The sequence below is a fragment of the Pinus tabuliformis genome, chromosome 7, assembly GCF_031772625.1.
Source record: "Pinus tabuliformis cultivar Carrire ecotype Pingquan chromosome 7, CPIR1, whole genome shotgun sequence".
Classification (NCBI taxonomy): domain Eukaryota; kingdom Viridiplantae; phylum Streptophyta; class Pinopsida; order Pinales; family Pinaceae; genus Pinus; species Pinus tabuliformis.
Genome location: NC_142293.1, coordinates 32,762,643 through 32,785,098, shown reverse-complemented (window position 1 = coordinate 32,785,098; position 22,456 = coordinate 32,762,643). Strand labels below are relative to the sequence as shown.

The window sequence follows — 22,456 nt, the reverse complement described above, 5'->3', positions numbered from 1 at the left end:
TAAAGGTGACTTTAATGTTTTTTCTTCGAAAATAACCGATTTCGCCTGAAAAATCCGTTATCCTGAACAAAAACTCAAACATTACTCATACCTGTTTAAAATGGATAAAAATGCTTCAAAAGTTACCTCTTTAAAGTGAAAAATAAACAAATTAAAAACTCATTTATTCAAAAAACTTATAAAAAGGGATTTTGTAAATTCATTTTTACTGTTTGAGTTTTGGGTGAGAAAATAGAGCTTTTAGTCAGAAACTTCTCGTGAAGATTACGGAAAATTTGTCCGTTGGAATCGAACGTCGTCTCCTCCAGGTAATCTACATCATCCTACTCTTTAATTTCATCCGTTTCAAATTTGTTTTTAGGCTTTAATTTCATTTTTTAAGGGATTCTTAGGTTAGAAACTTGCATGCGAGGGCCCGTAGGCAGAACACAGGTAACCTGCGGACCCCGAATTTTTTGTAACAGGAAAAAATTCAGGGATCCGCACCTGCCATGAAGGCAAAGTGCGGACCCACGCACTGTCTCTAATAGAGAGGGTGCGATCCCCGCAACAAGGGTTTTTAAACCTAAATTTCTCAAAATTCACCCAAAAACTTTGCTTTTAGACATTCTAATTCGCCTTTTTGTTGAATGTAGAGTATACATCATGCTTGATTGGCGAGAACGGGAACATGAGGATGTAGATGTTGTCGCGATAAATCATCAACCTTCGATTGATGCATTGAAGGCATGCAGCTTATACAAATTCTGGGCCATACCTGGCATGAGGGCCCAGGTGGACTTCTTGCAGTGGCTGGTAGACAGGTGGAGCATACAGGACCAGTGCTTCTTTATTGGTGGTCACCAGCTCGAAATGGAACTGGCAGACATTTAATTTTTGACTGGTTTTCCTAAGAGAGGTGAACACTTTACTCTATTCGGGACGAGGCTAGGTGGCCAGTCTGTCGATAGCCTCCGGCTAGAGTTCTGTAACAACTAGAATAGAGACAAAGGGATAGATATCAAAACCATATCCCTTCCTGAACTCAAGGTAATTGTGTTTACTATTACCAGGCTCTGCGGGAGCGCAACACTACATGTAGCCACTGGTGCCCAGATGCGGATGGCAGTAGACTACTTTTGAGGCACCATCTTCAAATGGTGCGATGCTGTGTTGGCTAATATAAAAGGCCAGCTGACTAGAGAAAAGAACGGACAATTGAAGACCTTTGGATATGGTGCTTTAGTCGTGAGCTTTGGTCTGGAGAGGGTCCCAATGTTGGTCCCACAACACCTCACTGTTGGAGCTGGACTTCCTTGAGAGTCCAAACTGATGCGATGGGTTGTAGTTATGGCCCGTCATCCTGAGGAGGGGACAGAGGTCATTCGATTCACTCCTGAGTATTTCCATTGGTTGGAAAACCAGTTTTTGCTATTCAAGACTTCCCTTATGCTGGGGTAGATTTTCATGGTGACCCAAACATGGCTCTTCCATCAGGAGAGCAATGGGATGATTCAGGTAAAATCATTTTCAACATTTTCCTAATTAATTTGTTTTTTGTTTTTATCTCGTCCCAAAATTGATAGTAAAAGTTTCAAATGCAGATGTAGGTCCACGACGACTAGCCACTCTCTGGCCCTATGAGAGGAAACAACCAGCTGCAGCAGCACCAACCCCGCAGGACGAATCAGCAGAGACCTTGGCCGAATTGGAGAGCCATCTAGAGTGTTTGACAGGAGACATTCCGGAGACCAGCATAGATGACATTCCTCTTAGGCTACAACGCCATGTGATTGGGGTCCCAGGACCTTTCAGGGGGTTCCTTTGTAAGGTGGCCCGCACAGTGGTTTCTTATCATGATCATCACCAGTGATAGGATGATCGCCTGTTGTAGACACATATGACATTTTTTGCTTTTTGTACTATCATTTTTGCCGATCATAAGGTGTTTTTCAACCTATGATTGAAGACGATGTATATTTTACACACTCCTATATTATACGATATCACTATTACCGGCTTATCTTGTAAAACATGTTATGGAATGTTTTTAAATTTACTTGTATGATTATTGCAAATGTCTACTTAACATTCGAGAAGCAATTGCATTTGCTAATGTATTTAAATATCTTGGAATATGTTAATATTCAATATAATCAAATTCACGTTCCAAGAGATGAACTCTAAAAAATAATCTCAATAACACTGGATTTCTAATGGAATATACTCTATTAAGCTGTAATACAATGAGTTGAGAATCTAACCTCACTATCAAACTCTGAATCCCAAATGAAATAGAATTAGATAATAACTCAATCACTGCACTATACTCGGCAATGTTGTTCATTGTTTGACCAAGGCTTACCCCATGCATAGATACCAACTCGTTAGAGGGCGAATAGATAACCCAAGCTACGAAAGAAATGTTCTGTGTATTACGACAAGCACCATCAACAAAACCAATGTATGTTTGGAGAGGCGTCGACATATGCAATATCAAGAGTAAAACCAAGATAAGCAGGAATAATGACGAAAAACACTCTCTAAGCTAAGCACACTTTTTAATCTAAAACACACCAGCTAGAAAGAAAACTAACCTTAACCAAAAATCTCCACACCCAGATTTAAGTATAATACCTCTTCAGGTAAAGACCATTTCTGGGTTTACCTAAAGAGACCCCGTCAAAGTCTACCAATTCATAGGCCCCTTTTGCTAGCTTTCACTTAACAACATAAGGACCATGCCACATGGGTACGAATTTTCCAACGCCTAATTTATCATTTGCTTGATCGTACAATAAGACTAGGTCTCCTTCCGAAAAATTTCAAGGGGTAACATTTCAATCATACTGAGCTTTAATATGTTTGGAACGAGTTTCGATCGCTAATGCAGCATCACGTAGATTCTCATCTAGCTGAGCCAAGTATAACAAGCGTTTTTCCTCATCGGAAGTGGTTGGAAGTAATTCGATGGCCATTTGCAATGACGGGATTTTGCATTCAATGGGTAACACAGCTTCCAGACCATAAACTAGTTGGAAAGGAGTGAACCCGGTTGACGTTTCTACTGAGGTTCGATACGCCCAAAGCGCTGAAAATAGCATGTTATGCCAATTCGACCTATGAATCCCAATGATTCATCGGATCATGATGACTAGAACTTTGTTGATGGCTTCAACCAAACCATTAGCTTGTGGATAATATGGAGTTGAACTGTCGTGACGCAAGCCAAGTTGGCCTGTAAGTTCAGTCATCATAATGTTTCGAAAATGACGCCCATGATCAGTGATAATCGCTTGTGGAACACCAAACCTAGCAATTATATGATTGAACATGAAAATCACATCTGCTTTGCCATTTGCCTCAAATGTAGGCATCGCCTCGGCCCACTTGGTAAAATAATCTACCACAAGGATAATATACGCATGCCCCCCAGCCGAGTGAGGGTTACATGTAATAAAATCGATACCCCATTTTGCAAATGGACCGACAGCAATTATAGGGTGGAGAGGAGCAGGTGGAGCACGCATCTTTCGATCAAAAATTTGGCAGTTGTGGCATTTTCGGACCGCGTTAATACAATCTTTAAACAAAGACAGCTAGGAATAGCCAGCACGCAATATCTTTTGGGCTGTGGCAAGCCCAGACATATGACTGCCACACGCTCCAGAGTGACAGTCATTTAGAACCCTTTCAGCTTCCTCATGAGTTAAACAACGTCAAAAAACAAAGTCCGCCCCACGACGGTAAAGTGTATCTCCAATAATTTTGAATTGTTGGGACTGGAATCGTATTTTTCGACGTTCTAACCTTGAAATTTCTGGCCAAAAGGATTGGGTTTGGAGATAAATGATGATATCCCCATACCATGGATCTAAAGTGCTAATTAGAAACAAGGATTCGTCCTCAATGGGCTCCTCTGCCACAGTTTCCGTGTCAGCACGCGGGAAGTCACACATCAACTCCGCAAAAACTAAAGATTTCTTCGACTTAGACTTTTCAAATTCCACGTCGAACTCCTGCAGGATCACAATCCATTTGGAGTACTTTCTCCCTAGCAATTGCTTGGTCAAAATATAGATCATAGGGTTGCAATCAGAAATTACTATAGTTTTACGTAGTAAAATGTAATGACGAAAACGTTGGACAGCTTGAACAACTGCCAATGCCAATTTCTCCACATGTGAGTATTTTAGCTTGGTTGTATTTAAAGTTCGACTAAGGTAATATATTACATGTTCAGTACCGAATTCATCTTCCTGAACTAACACCATTCCGATGGTGGAATGGGAGGCAGCAAGATACAAGAAGTAGTCCTGGTTGTAGTTGGGAGGATGCAATAACGGTGCATGGGTCAATGCATGCTTTAGTGCATCAAAAGATTTATCAACTATCTCATCCCAAAAGAATGGAGTATTCTGTTGCAACAACCGGGTAAAAACCTTTGTAATCTCGGCGTAGTTAGGAATGAATCGACGTAAAAAGTTTTCTTTCCCTTGCAAACTTTGGAGTTGGCAAAGACTCGAAGGAGGAGGCAATTTGACAATAGCTTCAACCTTCGAGGGATCGATGTGAATGCTAGCTTTCGAAACAACAAACCCCAGTAACCGACCTGTTTCTATACAGAAAACACACTTGTGTGGATTCAACCTAATTCGATAATGCCTACACCTCATAAATATTGCTTGTAAATGGATGAGATGATCAGCTCGATGTAATGAATGAGCAGGTAAATCATCGAGATAGGGTTGCACAATGTGCTTGATGTCATGAAACGCATAAGACATGGCTCTTTGAAAAGTTGCCCCGACGTTCTTGAGCCCAAAAGGTAATTTGCAATAAGAAAATGTCCCCCATGGACAAATGAAAGCCGTTTTTGGTTGATTAGTAGATAAAATATTGATTTGACTGTATCCGGAAAAACCATCCATAAAGGAGAATATTTCACTGCCAGCACAATCATCAATGATTTGATCGATATAGGGAGTTGGGTAATTGTCTTTTGGACAGGCTTGATTAATGTCCCTATAATCGATACATATTCTTATTGTCCCTTGCTTTTTGTTAACATGAACAATATTCGATACCCAATCCATTAACGGAATCGGATAAATGAAACTTGCTTTGAGTAATTTTTCAACTTCTGCTTTAATAGCAGCAGCTTTTCGCGAGTGGATCTGACGCAAACGTTGCCAGACGGGTTTAGCATCTGGGTAAGTTTTGATTTCATGAACAGCAATTTCTGGGTCAATTCCTGGCATTTCCTCATATGATCAAGAAAACACGTCGCGGAATTCTTGAAATAGGGCCTTATATGTTTGAATTTCATCTTCCGTACAAGAGGCACCTATATGAATGTTTTCAACAATTCCAGGCTTAACTGAAATATCAATAGGAATAGTTCGGGAAATGTTTCCCAAATTTTACTCTGAATCAATATTTTTCATTGGATTCTGAGATTCCTTGACATATTCAGTTGTAAAAATAGATGAAAAATCATTTTCAAAACGATCACTCTCGGGTAGAAATGAATATCTATGATGAAGATCTTCCCATGGTAAATCATCGACACATAGGATTTCACGAATTTTCTCATCATTGTGAACAAGTTCAAAAAACGTTGTTGAATCCGAGTTTGATGTTGAAAGTGATTCCTCGTGGACCACATTCATTAAGTCAATTTTGGTTGAAGAAGGGTCAGAAAACGACTGCATGGCCTGATACGCAATTTCATATGGACTCAAAGGCATAACATCATCAAATGAGTCTATCTCAGATTCAGAAGGTACAATCCAAGGATCATCATAAATAATAGTGTCTGACGAAATCATATGAATGGTTTCCGTAGAAGACGATGCGTTGATAGGAGGAAAAGGAAAAGTTCCCAATAAACTAGAATCTTTAACTAGTCCTACTCCAACATCCTTATACGGGATAGTTGTTTTGCCGACATGCTGAATACTTTCAAAAGAGGCTAGGTCGGATGAAAAGTAAGTCAGCGGGTCTATAGTTATGATCTTTCCATTATGAGGGAACTTTATAAGCCGAAAGACCGATGAAACGATAGCTATCATAGCGTAAGACCAACTACGACCCAAGAGAAGGTTGTAATCTAGAGGGGCATCAACCACCTCCACATCTAGATTAACAATTTTGCCTTCAACCCCTATAGGTAAATCCTATAGAATACCAAAAGGATGAAACCCACGGCCATCAAAGGCCTTTAGAATCGTCAGGGATTGATTTAGCGTAGGAGAACCAAGCGATCTCCAACACTGTATCATCATAATACACGTTGAGGCTCCCTCATCAATCATAGTCCTATAACAAGGTCTGTTTTTTACTAACACTGGGATCTGGACAGCCATTTGATGAGGTAAGCGCGGTGTACTATTTTCTAGATCAAAAATTATAAGGTTCGAGTCCTAAACGTCAGCAAATCCTATAGCCAACAATAGTAATTTACGCTATGCTGGACATGATTGCAGCACTTCCAAAGCCGACATTGCTGAAGGTGAAATAGCCAAATCTTCAACAATGTTATAGTTCTGAGCCGTTCTCGCATGTGGATTGAAAGCTAACTTTCGAAGTATACCCTTGGCGGGCGGTTTGATTACTAAGTCTGGGTTAGGTTTCTCGATCTGTAGTGGATCGGAACCGGGAGTTGAAGTTGATGGGTTCGAATGAGAAGATTCTGCTTCTTTACCATCAACATGAATTTTACTTCCATAATCATGCAATCGAGTCACAATCCTAACATGGGACATCATCATTATGGGTTCTTCAGAGGCATTTGAGGAAGAACCTATCATCTTACTGTCTTGACTAGGAAAAGGATCCTTCAAAACAACAGGCATTTGGGAACCTTTGACAATTTTCGCAACCTCTGCACGATGAGGGCAATTTCTTGTAAAATGATATTCGTCACAAATGAGACAAGGATAACAAGGTTTGCATTTCTCATCAATTGATTCCTCTTTTTCTGGTTTCTCTTTCAAATTTTTATCTGTTTTATTTTTCTTCTTCCCTTTCTTCTTACCACCGGTTTTTAATTTGGCTGTAGATGACTCTACAACATGAATATCGGCAGAAATTTCCGCGGAAGAATCTCCTGTCGGGGAATCTGGTAAAGTTATGATAGGAGAAGAATTCTTGTAAGATTTCTTCTTACTTTTGGTATTAACCGTACCAATCATACCATTAGCGACGTGAGACCCTGAAGGAGCTGTAGTTATTTGATTTTGTTTAGGAAGATCAGGGATCTTTTCGTGTAACGTACGTGACTGCGTATAAACTAGGTCAAGATACTGAGCTTGAGCAATTACTTGCTCTTCAGTAACGACTCTGGCCTTAGCTACATCCTTAATGATCTTCGGCAATAAAGATTTTACAAACCATTCAGCTAAGATCTGATCCGGAATAAAAACCTTCACTAAACGACGTCGACGTCTCCATTCATGAATGTGATCTAAAATGTAAGTGGACGTTGACTGCTTTAATGAAGTTAATAATTCCGTTCCATTGTCATATCTGACTGGCAACTGAAAATGAGTTAAAAACGAAGTAGCTAACTGACTAAAGTTATAAAAAGTGGCTCACGGTAACTCAATGTACCACTTGGCCGCAAGACCAATTAGAGTTCGTTGGAAAAGCCTTAAATGGATTGAATCATCTAAAATGGAATTAGACGCACACCAGAGGTAATAATTCATCACATGGTTCGACAGGTCCTCTCCTGATTTTCCTTCAAACTTAGGAATATCACTAGGCAACTTATTTGTCATTGGCGGCCAAAACGGAAGATAGTTAATTGGATCGTTCGTAAGGCGCGACAAGTCAGTCAAGTCCAAAGTTGCAATTAAATGGTAACTGATGATTAGGGTCCCTGAAACCCTGGGTCATGAGACCAGCCCCAGGAGGAGGATATCTAGGATAACTAGGAATTGGAATTGCATTTGGGATATTATATGCTCCCAGAAAACCAGGATTAACCAGACCATACTGGGGTTGTTGAGGTTGTTGATATGTATACCCAGGGTACGGTTGATACTGATAGACTAGCTGCTGCACAGCAGGACCGAATTGGTACTGTCACTGGTATGGTTGATAAGTGAATTGAGGTTGACTTGTGACAACCGTACTTGGACCAGGTTGTCCTACAGGCATTTGAACCGAAGTCTAAATTGTGGATCCAGACTGAGGTAAATATGTCTGAGGAGTTGATACAGGAATAGTAGAAACCGGAGTTGTCGATACTCCAGAAGTAGGTGGGGTAGATTGAACAGATGTTGCAGCAGTTGCAACAGTCGTTTGAGGTGAAGTACGAGGCGTACTAGGCCCAGACTGAGAAACTACAGAAGGTGTAGAAGTTTGAATGGTGGACTGGACCGGTTGCTGGGGTGAACCAGAAACCAAGGGTTGTCCAGTTTGAAATGACAACTGTACATTCGGTTGCAAGACTTATTGAGATTGAGATGGATCCCACAATAAGTTCATTCCGGGGTACGGACCCATAACAGGTTGAGAATATTGAAGACCATAAACGGGTTGAGGGTAGGGTTGATAATTCAAAGGTACATTTCTAGCTCCTTGCATGAATGACTGACCGGAAGGTGGTTGGAAACTTTGGGTTGGGTACTGACCTTGAGGTTGATAACCTTGAGGCACGTACTGATACTGGGGTTGACCTTGAGGTACATATTGAGTCTGGGGTTGACCTTGAGGAACGTACTGTCCCGTAGGTATGTACTATCCTTGAGGTTGCCCCCAAGGCGGAAATTGGGTACCTTGAAGTTGCCCCCCAGGCGATAATTGAGGACTTTGAGGCTGCCCCCCAGGCGGTAACTAGCCACCTTGAGGTTGAGGATTAGGAATAGTACCTGACATCATAAGAATATCTTCTACACTCAATGGCTTAGTTCCATTATTTCCAGTTAATAACCCTTGTGCAATAGGTTGAGGAAATGCTCTCGAAAAATTACCAGTAAGTGACTAATACCCAGAGGGAATAGAAGGACCGCCGCATAAAAAGTTTCTGGAGATTAGGAAAACATGGATGACTGTCTTGACATATTTAACGGAGGATAGTAACCCCTAGGTGTTGGGTGAAAAGGAATGCGAGGTGGTGAAAAACTTAGTCCTGGGTTTTCCAAAACATTGGTCAATGAAAGATACCAAGCGTTGCTCCTAGGTGGACTGTAAAAGATTGATTCACGCTCCCTAAGTTCTATAACAGGTTGATTTTCAGGGATAGGGATACCTTCTTCTTCCGGAGTAGCAAGTTCTTCAATAGCTATAAGTCCAGAAGGAAGATTTTGGGTAATTATTCTTTCTACCTTGGGTGAACCAGGACCACTAGAAGTTGGAGAGGAAAATCCCGATGTTGGCGTAGCAGCAAATTCAGTTTCAGGCAGATTGTGGATTATAGTCTGCTACTAGAGCTTGATAATCAGGATGTACCACTAAAGAAGATTCTCCTTCTTCAGGTGACCCAAGTCTACTGTATCTAGGAGTTACAAGGGTTTGTAACCCTTCAGGCTGGCTCGGTGAAAACTCAGGAGGTTGGCCCCGAAGTCTACAGGACTTCCTCGGTAATTCAGCCACGATTAAATATTTTAACTACTTCACACGCAAACAAAGAAAAATCTCAATGTAAACCACCTAAAGTATCTAAAGAACCAAACAATTTTGAATCACACGCCTAAAGAATCTAGGAGATCAAACCACACACAAACAGTAACTTTTCGTACTGAAAACACTAGTTGGTGATGAAATCCAACGTCGCAGAGTTCAATATAGAAATGGCGGTTGGAACAATTACCTCGGCAACCTACTTAATGAATAGACTGGCATAAGTTTCTCCACTAAACCGTCTCGAGTGAAGAGAACCCCCCAGAAAATCCAAGTGAGTCTAGCCGACGTCTGCTCCAGGTACAGTGGGATCTTCCCTCCACCATCACCTTAGGAAAGAATCCTATAGAATATGGTCACTATGGTTACCAACGGAAACAAATATACCTGGGGGAACAGTCTACGATCTGATACGCACGCAAGGGCAGAGTAACAAGCTCAATCCCCTTGAAGGCTCCTTGACATAATCCAAGGTTTACCAACAAGTGACCCCAGGCTCCTCGACAATGGTTAATCCGAGATTTACTGTTTTTAATACGTGAATATCTTCTATCGTTCCCAATGAGGAAGGATTGATTCCCACACTGGTTCAGATATGATCTCGTGCTTCCCCTTTAAGAGGAGCTTTCCCAGAGCATAGATGTAACAATTGGATTTTTCTCCTACCGCAAGATACAGCTACTTGTTTGTTTTACTATCTTGGAGAGTTAATTACTTCCTACTCCAAGATACTAGCCTAAGCTATGTTGGTGTAATAGAGCCCTAGAAATAAAAAGATTACTAGATAGATTTTACTTTAAGCGTTATTTTTATTGGTTTTTCTTTAAGTCAAGAGGTGCGGAGATGAAACTTATGGTGTGAAGACTCAACTCGAAATCACTAAAAAATGCACTTAAGATGATAAGCAATCTTTTCCCTTCAATGAATTTCTAGCTAGGAAAGAGTTTGAGAATGCAAATGCTTGTAAAACAAATCTTTTCCTTAACAAACAAATCAAAAGAAGAGCTTTTTGTCTTTTCCAATGCACTCAAAAACAAGACAACTAGTTATGCTCACAAAAATTTCCCTTTTCTTTCAAACACTCAAATACTACAAAAACAAACTTTTTCCAAAAGAGATTTTTTTATTTTTTATTTTTTATAAAACACTCAAAACTATGGAAAAATCTAATCTTGAGATCTACAAATTCTAAGAACTATTTGAAGTAAAAGCTTACAAGATTTCTTTTCAAGGATGTTTTACTTAGCTATAAGCAAACTAAGGACTAATTTGTCCAGAATCACAAATCAGTCAAAAAACAACCAATTTTTGTTTTCTTTTCTAAAAATGAAATCCAAACTTTTAACACAAGTCTTTTCGAAGTTTCACAAAGAGAAACACAAGATGAATTCCTCAACAAAGGTAGATTTTGCAAATGGTCAGACTGATAAGAAGGCCAGTAAAAACCAAGGTGATCTGAGGCTTCTAAGGCTTCTAAGCTTTGAGCTACTACAAGACCAAAATGAAAATCAAGCCCAACAACCAAAACTTCTAGGAATTTCACCTAAAACCCTAACACCAATGGAATTAACCTAAGAAAGGTTCCTGACAAGTCAAATGTAGGTCTAGGGGATAACAACACCTAAACAAATCCTAAGCTGACTGAAAGAGAAAATCTTAAGTTTTTCAAAATTTTGACAGGGTCCGCAAGCCCACAGTCCACACAGGTGCGGTACCGCTCTGTGTGTAAAGCAAAAGTGTAGATAGGTCCGCACTATGTTACAAGAAGAGGGTGCGGTCCTCTCCCAAAAGTATGAAAAAACAAAAATAATCCAAGATATACTAAATCTACCCAATTCCACACTCAACAAGCCAAAAACAGAAACAAAAGCACAATTTCTCAAGTCAAAGTAAAGCAAATCAAAAAATCATTTCCCTAGTGGAGTCGCCATTTTGTCACACGGAATGAGTCGTTCTTGCGGACAAGACTGACCTCCCTAGTATCTAATGATATCTGGTGACAAGCAATGTTACACAGAAATTTGTCACTGCCTTCATACCAGTCTTCCTACTGTGTCATGAGTCCAAATCATTCATGCTCATGCTCTCTGATGTTGCCAAATGACCCACTTTGCCAAAGTTTTTCCATCATCGCGATTGTTGTAAAAATAAACGCGCTGATGAGCGCTCCAAAATAGACCGAACACACTGCCATCGCAGAAGTACACGTGATTCCCGCGATGGTCGAATTTCATGAGACAGCGCGACTGTTGCTTATATTTGATCGTGCTGACATGACTTTCTCCGTTATGAAGTAGCGATGTCAGCGCTCTAGTACATTTATGTACCCGCGATGATCTAGTCTAGGCGAGTTTGTTCTAACAGACGGCCTTCCAGATGACTCTAGACCTGGTTGTTGGCCTTGTATATGTCGCCCTCCCTTCTCTGGCATGTCTGTTTCGTCATTTGAGCCACCTTCCTTGAGATAAGCTCATCTTCCCACCATTCATGGAGACTCCTTCTCCTATTTAAGCCTCCACCATTGTTATGAGCTGCTAGTTTTGAATTCATAGTGTTTGGAGTGTTGCTGATAGTGTGTGAGCTTGATAGGTAGCTGGTGTGACAAGTGTGGGATTGTTAGAGAGCTTAAGGAAGGTTGTGAAGTGTTTTGATCTTGTGTAAACTTGTGAGTGAGAGAGTTTTTGTCTTGGGAGATCTACCTTCAAGGGTGAATGCTTGAGGAACTTGCTGGCTGGACCCTCTTGAGAAGGATTTGACGTCAGAACTATGGTTGTATTCTTCTTTGTTTATCAATAATAGACGACTATCATTATGGTTCCACTCTTATTGTCTTTATGATGGTGTTTGAGTTATATCCTTTCTGACTGATATATAGTTGCATTTATTGGATTTTACGCTTGTGTTTGTATCGTTCTTTGCATGTGCAGGTGTCCGTGTACAAGGATCGTGGGGATTGTGACTAGCCAGAGCAAGGGAACGAGAGCGTCAACTCTTCTACAAGTACTAGCTTTGGAATCCAGGTAGGCTTTCTTCATCGGTCTTTAATTTGCAATTAGGAACCGGCGTGTTAGCGTTGTTTGATTATTGCTAGACCCTATTTGGACTAGTAGGGATCGCCTCTGTCCGCAGAGGGGATTTACCTCCACAACAATTTGGTGACTCCGCTGGGGAGTTTACCTTGCTGTTTGATTTGTAAACTTTAGACAAAGCCTGAAGCACGGCCAAGTAGCCTTCAAAATGCTATTGCTCTGCATTAGTGAAGTAGATCAATGCCACTTAGGTCAATCTCCGGTTTGGTTTAAGAACTGAACAGCTTGGAGCTAGCTTTTGTCCTTTTTTGTTCATTCTTTCCTTGAGCTTGTTTTTGGTCTCTTTTCGAAATTTTGGGATTAGTTCTCTGTTTCTTGGTTTCCTGGTTCGGTCTGGGAGATGCCTTGTTTGTTTAAAGATTGATTGTCTTGGTTTGGAAGTTTTTGGCTTGATTGTGGCTGTTTTTGAGCGTCATCATAGTTTATAATTAAACAGTCGCTTTGTCATCACGCAGCCCTTTCTATGACCTCCTGATCATCGCGTTAATACACCAAATAGTCGCGACGGTTCTGTAAATCGGACCATCGCGGGTAAGGCGTGTACTTCCGCGCTGACATCGCTTTGTTGCTACGTGTAGTTCTTTATCAGCGCATTGTTGCTGTGTATCGCTCGCGCTGATTCCTGTAGAATTGAATTTCTTCAATTCTGCCTCCTGAACCTGTTGGTCTTGCTATCCCCTGCTGTTCTCACTTGGTTTATAACTTGTTTTTCACTGTCTAGAGATTGAAGCACTCTCTTGTGAGTTTTTTTGAGCGAATCTTTCCTTTTTGTCTTGTGACCTAGTTTTATTATTCCAAGTTTGTTGGATCAGCTTTGCTTGGTTACTCGTTTGCAAAGGTTCATTTATTGCTTGCTATTGGTTTGAATGAGCCTTCCTCTTTGCTTGCTTTTGCTCGGTTGTTTAAGTGATTGTTGTTGAACCAATCTTGACATTGTTTCGATTTATTTTCACTACCCGAACACAGATCACAATTGTTTGGGGTCAACTGGTTTTTCACATTTGTTTGTTATCATTTCTCAAAGTTGGTTTAATGCACTTTGCCATCAACAAAAAAAAAAAAATCTCTTTTTCTTTGTATTAGTTAATGAGAATTAGAAGCTTTTCATTTTGATTAGTGATTAGTGATCTTGAAGAAAAGTTTGTGAATTTCCATTAGCTGCATTAGGGAAACTATTTGTTGTTTCGTGATCATTTCGTTTGCGTGAAAGCCCTCAAACCCTCTCGTAACTAGCATTCATCGAATGGAATGACGTATTTTGGCATATAGTTTGCATTTAGGCAATTTTGAGAGATTTCATACGGTAAGGCCTGAAAACCGAAACCTAATACAATATCAACCTTAAAATGAACTGAATGAATCTAAAAACGTATTGGAACATAACGCTCACTGTTTAGAGGTCTAGGATAGAGACGTGCTCTGGCGTCGTTAAACCTAGTCACTTTTGTTTCACTTAAGGTTGGGTTATTCCTCCTTCCGTGACGCAATAGTGGTCTAGCACGGATTTGAGCTCCCACGTACCGTCGAGTATATGGGGAGACCCCACTAGGTTATCATCCTTTATCCATAGGAAGCCGTGTCTACCACCTTACAAGCCGTAACACACCGAACACAGCATTCGGGAAGATTGACTACCATACAGAAAGTCCTTGGTTTTCATATGACTGCCAAGGTGTATATGTAGTTTTACAGATTTGTTTGGTAAACCTTTTTTCCTAGCTCTCCAGAGTAGTCACTTTCGTTCCTTTTCAGACTCCCTAAAAGAAAAGTTCCATCTGAGCACTTGTCACTTCAGGCTCATTAAACACTCGAAGGCGGCTAGAGTCATCTTTTTGTCCTTTTCTCGACTCTTAAAAAATGAAAAGGTCAAGTTATGTCCTTGTGTCTTAAAATTTATTCGGCCATGATTCACATTTACCCGGTTAGATCTTGTTTGCGTTAGTTTGAGTAGGGTTCTTTCCCGTTTGTGATGGCAACTTTTCCGGAGTTTACCAACCCAGGCATTCCCTCTGATGGGAATCCTGGTCATTTCCCTCCTTTTGGAAATGTTGGTGCTCCTTACATGGCAACGCTGTCCCTTCCTGGGTTAACTATTGGGTTGCCTGTTTGGTTGTTCTCAACCTCTCTGGTCCCTACCGTCTCAACTGTTGGTCAATTAGTTCCTCCACCTGAACAACATCATGTTGATTCTAAGGTGGACCTCTCCCCTTCTTCGTCTGTTTCTATGTCCTCGTCTTCTACTTCGCCTGGTGAAAGTCCGGATTCAAGTAACCAGGTGGCTAAGAAGAAGAAGAAGAAGACAAAGAAGAAGAAGTCTCATCAGCAAGAGGCTAAAAGTGCAGTGACTGCTCCAAATCCAACTCAAGTCGAGCCACCTTCTGCTCCTCGGTGGAAGGTTAAATTTCCTTGTAGATTGTGCAAGGATGACCACCTTCTTCGTGATTGTCTTGGCATTCCTAGGATCCTTGAAGTATGGTCTCGCGATCCGGCTCATCCCTCATCGTCCTCTAAAGCTCACAGTGATGCCATCCTATCATCTGACAACATTCAAAAGAAAGGGAAGATTTGAATCCCCTATAGACTATGTGAGGGAAATCATCCCCTTCACCTATGTCCGCTCATGGATAAAGCTTCCGCTGTTTTGGAAAGTCTTACAGCTTCTCCACCCCAACTTCCTGTTGGTTATCAGAGGCTCTCTTCAGACCCCCTCTTTGTGGACAAAGAGATCGACTTAGATTCTTCTCTTGTCTATCCTCCTCCTTCTGAACCTGGCTGTGCCAAGCCTGTTCCAGACCAACCATTGGTTGGAGAGAGTGTTGACTTGGGTTCACCACCTGTCGATCACTCTGTTTCGGAAGAGCATCATGCCCATGTTCTTCTCATCTCCTCAGATTCTCCTGAGTCTCAGAATGACTCTCCTATCCCAGCTGCTCCCAGACGTCCTTCTTCAGTTCCCATGGAGCATGGGGGCAATCATACGATTCCCCCACCAAGTAGTTTGGCCATCTCCTTCGATTGGAGTCACCTGACTTCTTTCCGCCTTCCATCCCATGTGCCTTTCTAGATTACAGTACTTGCCTATGATAAGGCAGTACCTGGCACTGTTTTGGATGAAGGTGTTTCTGTCAGTCTCATGCCGTCTACTACTTGGCAAGCTTTAGGTTCCACGCAGCTTGGGCCGGTCGCACAGAATCTGTTAGCATTTGATGGGGGAACTAGTCAACCTCTAGGGGTCCTCCCGAAATTTCCTATTACTTCGGGGGGCAAAACCGTCTATATGGACGTGATGGTTGTCCAAGGTGCTTTAGATTTCAGTCTTCTCCTTGGCCGTGACTATGTTTATGCCATGGGGGCCCTTATCTCTTCGCTTTTCCGTGTGGTTTGCTTTCCACACAACGGAAGAATCATGACTATCGATCAATTATCATTCTTTAGTCCCCCGGTGCCTCCTGCGTAGCTGTCGCCCCCTCCTGGTTTTTACCCACCGATTGTGTCTGCCCCTCCACAGGTCAACTACGTGGCTACCTACCCCGTGCCTGTATCCCATGATGATGCCGTCGTGCATAATGTCCTGGGGGCATTGGGTCCTGACTTCCAAGATGTTGTCCTTCCACCGGGAGTGCCCTTCTTGGAAGTGACGACTTCCTGTTCATTATGATGAAGTTCGTTTGGAGCATAGCTCGTTTTCCTATGTCAAGCTCCTTAAAAAATGAAACTGGGTCTGGTCGAAACATAGTTCATGTTCCTATGTCAAGCTCCTTAAAAAATGAAACTAGGTTTGGTCTGAGCATAGTTCTTGATCTTGTGTCAAGCTCGTTTTAAAAAATGAAACAAGGGTTACGAGGATAGTTTTGATCTTATGTCGACCTCGTTAAAAAATCAAATAAGGGTTATGATGATAGTTCTTTTACTGTGTCAACCTCATTAAAAAATGAAACAACTCCCTTTCCTGATCGAGTCTTTTGATTAAGATCTCGTAAAATCCAAGTCGAATCTTTCCAAGATCTCGAAAGTGAACCTTCATTCCATCCACTTTTTTGAATGTAATGAAGCTTGGGGGGCATGTACCTCGTTTTGCGTCATTATGTTGGGGGCATGCGAACTTATAACAAGCATAATTTTTCGTTTCAAGCTTGTGTAAACATGAAACCGAATCCAAGCAAAGTTCTCCATGGTTCACGCTTGTGTAAAAATGAACCCATACTCGATTTACATCTCGTGATTGCTATCTTTATCTGCTAAATTCTGCTAGATGAGCCTTGGTTGTTTTCATTCCATCGCCACCATCTCTTTGGCCGATCATATGCTTTCACTTGGTTGTTTTACCTTTCCTGAGGGACCGCAGTTATGAGTGGTTTTGTTAGCCAGCCTCTTGACCATTACATGTTTTGAGCAGTTCCACCATTGCCAAAACCAGTTGCTACCCTTTATACCACTCATTCCTCTAGGATGAGTCACCTTTAAGCTCTTTTCTGACTCGTAAAATATGAAAAGATTGCCGAGTATTTTCCCTTTTTGACTCGTTAAAAAGAATAAAAATGGAGGTCTGCTTTCAACTCTTTTTCGACCGTTTAAAGACGAAAAGATTGCCGAGTTTTTCCTCTTGAATCGTTAAACGTAAATAAGAGGCGGTCGTCTTTAAACTCTTTTCTGACCGTGTAAAGATGAAAATTTTGTCGGGCCCCTTGTCGTTTCAGGCTCGTTAACGGTTATGAAACGACATGATTTTGATCACTTTTTTACTTTTTCAGGTTGAAGTCACTACTCATGAAAAGTACTCCTCGATCATACTGGTCGGGCGGTTCTTTTGGGCATTGTTTTATACTTTTTCGGGCTCGAGAGACACAACTTTACGAAAAAGGCCCCCCTGGAGTTTCCTTTTTTGTTGTCTTTTCAGACTCTCTAAACAGGAAAAGACGCTGAGTTCTTCCTTTGTCAGACTCGTTAAAACTTAATGACATTGGATTCTGTCGAAATGGCGCCTTTCAAGCATATGCTATCCCTGTCAAGCTTTTCATCAAAAAATAACCAGGGTACTCGCCAGCAATGGTGGGAAAAATGGAACCACAATCATTGTCGTGTCGGCAGTATGTCACTCTTGAACATGGCACTTGTCTGCATTCGTGTCTGGGTGGGGACATCTCATCTTGTTTTTTACACTTGCCTCCGTGGGTTTAGGTTATCTTGTTTGACCTCTCATCTACTCATTGCCTTGTCACCATGACCCCTGATCATTTAATGTCAAATACTGCCAAGTCCACTGTTGTGCCGCCGATATGTTCAAGAGAAGTTGACCTCTGCAGAATACTCAACCTCCCTCTGATACCTCACACAAAACATTTTATCCCTCTCTGTCTCGTGTCGACGATGTGGGAAACATTATGGCCCACCTTCGATCAAGGTCACTTCCTATCGACTTCAGCTCATTATCCAGGAAGTTGACCTAGAGACTCCCTTCAGGTGCCTTGGAGCCTGCATGCCTCAATAGCAGGTTCTTCGTGTTCGACGCAAGGTTTTCATCATTGGCCTCCGATCGAATGATTCTATGGGTGTTCGACGCCAGCTCACTGATTCGTACGCCGTAGATTGTACCTATAGTACCTTGAGGACCATTGTCATTATTGGTGGTACCTCTCGCGTCTGTTAACAGTTTTCACCATTGACTGGTAATCAGACGATTCTCTTGCATGTTCGACTTCAACTCCTATATTCGCATGCTTGAACTTGTACTTTGTTCGGGTCGAGATGGAGTGCAAGACCCTGGATTTTGTCTGTTGAGATCCAGGTTGCGATTTTGTGGATTATTATGATCATTACATGACTCATTGATGGATGTCTTCGACCATACCTGAGTCTTCATCGATGGTTGCGACCATACCTTTATTATCATCATGGTCTCATTAGCTGGGTGGCTGCGTCCATACCACAGACCCATTTCGTATGTCTTTTGGATGGCTGCGCCCATGCCTAGACTACATGTAATTGATTATCAGAGATATCAGTTGTACTTGCGTGCAGGTTCTTCCCGGTGGTGTTCCAGTTCAGTCAGTTTCATAAAGCATTTCACCCCTCCCACTCTCTCGGGCTTCATGCTTTAGGGGGCATCTGTTACACAGTAATTTGTCACTGCCTTCATACCAGTCTTCCCACTGTGTCATGAGTCCAAATCATTCATGCTCATGCTCCCTGATGTTGCCAAATGACCCACTTTGCCAACGTTTTTCCATCATTGTGACTGTTGTAAAAATAAACGCGCTGATGAGCGCTCCAAAACAGACCGAACGCGCTGCCATCGCGGAAGTACACGTGATTCCCGCGATGGTCGAATTTCATGAGACAATGCGACTGTTGCTTATATTTGATCACGCTGACATGACTTTCTCCATTATGAAGTAGGGATGTCAGTGCTCCAGTACAGTTATGTACCCACGATGATCCAGTCTGGGCGAGTTTGTTCTAACAGCCGGCCTTCCAGATGACTCCAGACCTGGTTGTTGGCCTTGTATATGTCGCCCTCCCTTCTCTAGCATGTCTGTTTCATCATTTGAGCCACCTTCCTTGGAGATAAGCTCATCTTCCCACCATTCATGGAGACTCCTTCTCCTATTTAAGCCTCCACCATTGTTATGAGCTGCTAGTTTTGAATTCATAGTGTTTGGAGTGTTGCTGATAGTGTGTGAGATTGATAGGTAGCTGGTGTGACAAGTGTGGGATTGTTAGAGAGCTTAAGGAAGGTTGTGAAGTGTTTTGATCTTGTGTAAACTTGTGAGTGAGAGAGTTTTTGTCTTGGGAGATCTACCTTCAAGGGTGAATGCTTGAGGAACTTGTTGGTTGGACCCTCTTGAGAAGGATTTGACGTCAGAACTATGGTTGTATTCTTCTTTTTTTATCAATAATAGATGACTATCATTATGGTTCCACTCTTATTGTCTTTATGATGGTGTTTGAGCTATATCCTTTCTGACTGATATATAGTTGCATTTATTGGATTTTACGCTTGTGTTTGTATCGTTCTTTGCATGTACAGGTGTCCATGCACGAGGATCGTGGGGACTGTGACCAGCCAGAGCAAGGGAACGGGAGCGTCAACTCTTCTACAAGTACTAGCGTTGGAATCCAGGTAGGCTTTCTTCATCGGTCTTTAATTTGCAATTAGGAACCTGCGTGTAAGCGTTGTTTGACTGTTGCTAGACCCTATTTGGACTAGTAGGGATCGCCTCTGTCTGAAGAGGGGATTTACCTCCACAACAAGCAAGCCAATTAAATTCTATCTTTCTCTAAATATGCAATTTATAAACAAAGTCAAACAAGTGTTTTAGGCCTACCTTGGGTCCAATGCAAGTTTGTGGAAGCCTCGCTCCTTTGATCCAAATGAGCTCCCTTGTAGCGAATCTGCAAACACAAACAAGCACACAAATTAAATAGCACCTGAAAAGCCAATATAAAAAGCATACTTATCATGATGATCAAGGAATTCGTGAAACAAATCACATAAGACAATTTGTTGAGAAAAATGAATCTGATTGTATTAATTCAAATCAAAGAAGAACTTTACAACCTGTGCCTTGATGCTGTACAAGCTCCTCCCAGGGTCCAACAAGAAGTCTCCTCTACTTTGACAAGTTTCACTCTCTTCCCAATGAAGCCAAAAGGTATGTGATCTCGATTCTCAAGCTTAACTAGGAAGTCTCAATTCCACCAGCATTTACCCTAAAAAATGTCCAGCTTCTAACCTCCCTAGAAACCAGCCCAATGCCTTAATTTATAGTGCAATGGAGGGAAGTTACTAGGTCCTCCTTCAAAGGGATAAAGATCTCCTTCAAAGGGATAGCTCCTCTCATCAAGGGATTAACTCTTTCTCTTTTGGGATGCATGAACCACCTAAGAGCAAACCATCCATGTCAAAATTCCTTCTAGAATCATCTAGAATTAACCCAAAGTGAGTTTTTTAGAATAAACTTGCGCCTTTTTTACTTTCACAGGGGTCTGAACCTACTCCTTTAGAGACAGAGCGGGCAGGTCCGCAGGTAACACGAACAAAGGGTGCGGACTGCAGGCAATAGTGAGAGAAAGTACGGAACCAAAGCTTTATTGATTTTTAAGGTCTTTCTCTCATTTTCAAAGCTTGACATGAAGAGCTTGAGGTTTGAGAATTGCTTAGGAGGACAGTATGAATGATGATAGACCCATACTGACTGCAAATAGTCATGGTGACAATATTTTGTGTAACACCTAGGGTAGTACTGCGATGGGTGACCTCCTGGGAAGTCCTAGTGCTCCACCCTTCCCCTTTTCCCACTCGGTGCCCGTTGAAAAGGGGGAGGGCGCGAGATCCTTGTGGGTGCGATCATACCAGCATTAATGCACCGGATCCCATCAAAACTCCACAGTTAAGCGCGCTTGAGCTAGAGTAGTATTGGGATGGGTGACCTCCAGGGAAGTCCTAGTGTTGCACCCTCCCCCCCCGTTTTTTTGTGCAGCGAAGCAATCCACGCAGATTCATTGAAATGTTGATGCTAAAGAAATCGTTTGTGATTAACCCGAAAGAGCATTTTCTTTGACCATGATGAATCATAGAGGTTCATGTTTAGAAATGAGACACGAATTTATCATACTAGTTGGAAGTCACATCGGGGATTCTAAGGGCAACAAAGGTGACATATTGTGAGAGTGGAAGATGAACACGAGACTATTCACGTCATTGCAGTGAACACGTCATGAGGAAAGTAGGTTAGAGGTTCAAGTCATATGCTCTCTCTATTTATGAATTTGGATTTTGGAAAAATGCATGGATAATCAATGGAAAGCCTGGCGAGCTCTACTCAGCATCGTTGATGGCCGCAGAACTTACGCCTTCTTCTCTGCCATCTAGGTGGCCCTGTGAGGGCCGAGGGCAGTGTCAGGTCGGGGAATGCGCTGCACCGTGGGAAGGGGAGCAAATACCATGTCGAGGCGATTCAGATCGAGGAACGCGGATGGACCATGAAAATTCCCCATGGCTCGCGAGCCTCCATTGAAGAGGGGAAGGGGGCGAGATCCTTGCAGGTGCGATCATACGAGCGTTAATGCACCGAATCCCACCAGAACTCCGCAGTTAAGCAAGAAAGCTTGGGCTAGAGTAGTACTGGGATGGGTGACCACTCGGGAAGTCCTAATGTTGCACCCTCCCCCCTTTTTCATACGGTGCCCATTGAACCTCAGGGGGAGGGGGCACAATAATATCAGCGTTAAATGCATCTTATCCCATCAGCAATTAATCGCGCTTGGGATAGGTTAGCACTGGGATGGGTGACCTCCCCAGAATTCCTAGTGTTGTACCCTTCCCCTTTTCCTGCGTGGTGCTCGTTGAAGAGGGGGAGGGCACGAGATCCTTGTGGGTGCGATCATACCAGCATTAATGCACCGGATCCCATCAAAATTTCGTAGTTATGCGCACTTGGGCTAGAGTAGTATTGGGATGGGTGACCTCCCGGGAAGTCCTACTGTTGCACCCCCCCCTCCCACTTTTTTCCGCGCGGCGAGGCAGGCCACGCGGATTCATCGAAATGTGGACGTCAAAGGAATCGTGTGTGATTAACCTGGAAGAGCCTTTTCTCTGACTGTGATGAATCACAGAGGTTCGAGTTCAGAAATGAGACACCAATTTAATATCCTAGTTGGAAGTCACAGTAGGGATTCTAGGGTCCACAAAGGTGACATATTGTGAAAGTACAAGATGAACCCTAGACTATTCACGTCATTGTAGTGAACACGTCATG

At 42.1% G+C, this 22,456-nt stretch overlaps 2 pseudogenes; both read left to right on the top strand.

The window, feature by feature from the left end:
- Positions 1-21,037: 21,037 nt before the first annotated feature.
- On the top strand, positions 21,038-21,156 carry LOC149244980 (5S ribosomal RNA; annotated as a pseudogene).
- Positions 21,157-22,073: 917 nt separating this feature from the next.
- Positions 22,074-22,192, top strand: LOC149244979 (5S ribosomal RNA; annotated as a pseudogene).
- The last annotated feature ends 264 nt before the right edge of the window (positions 22,193-22,456 follow it).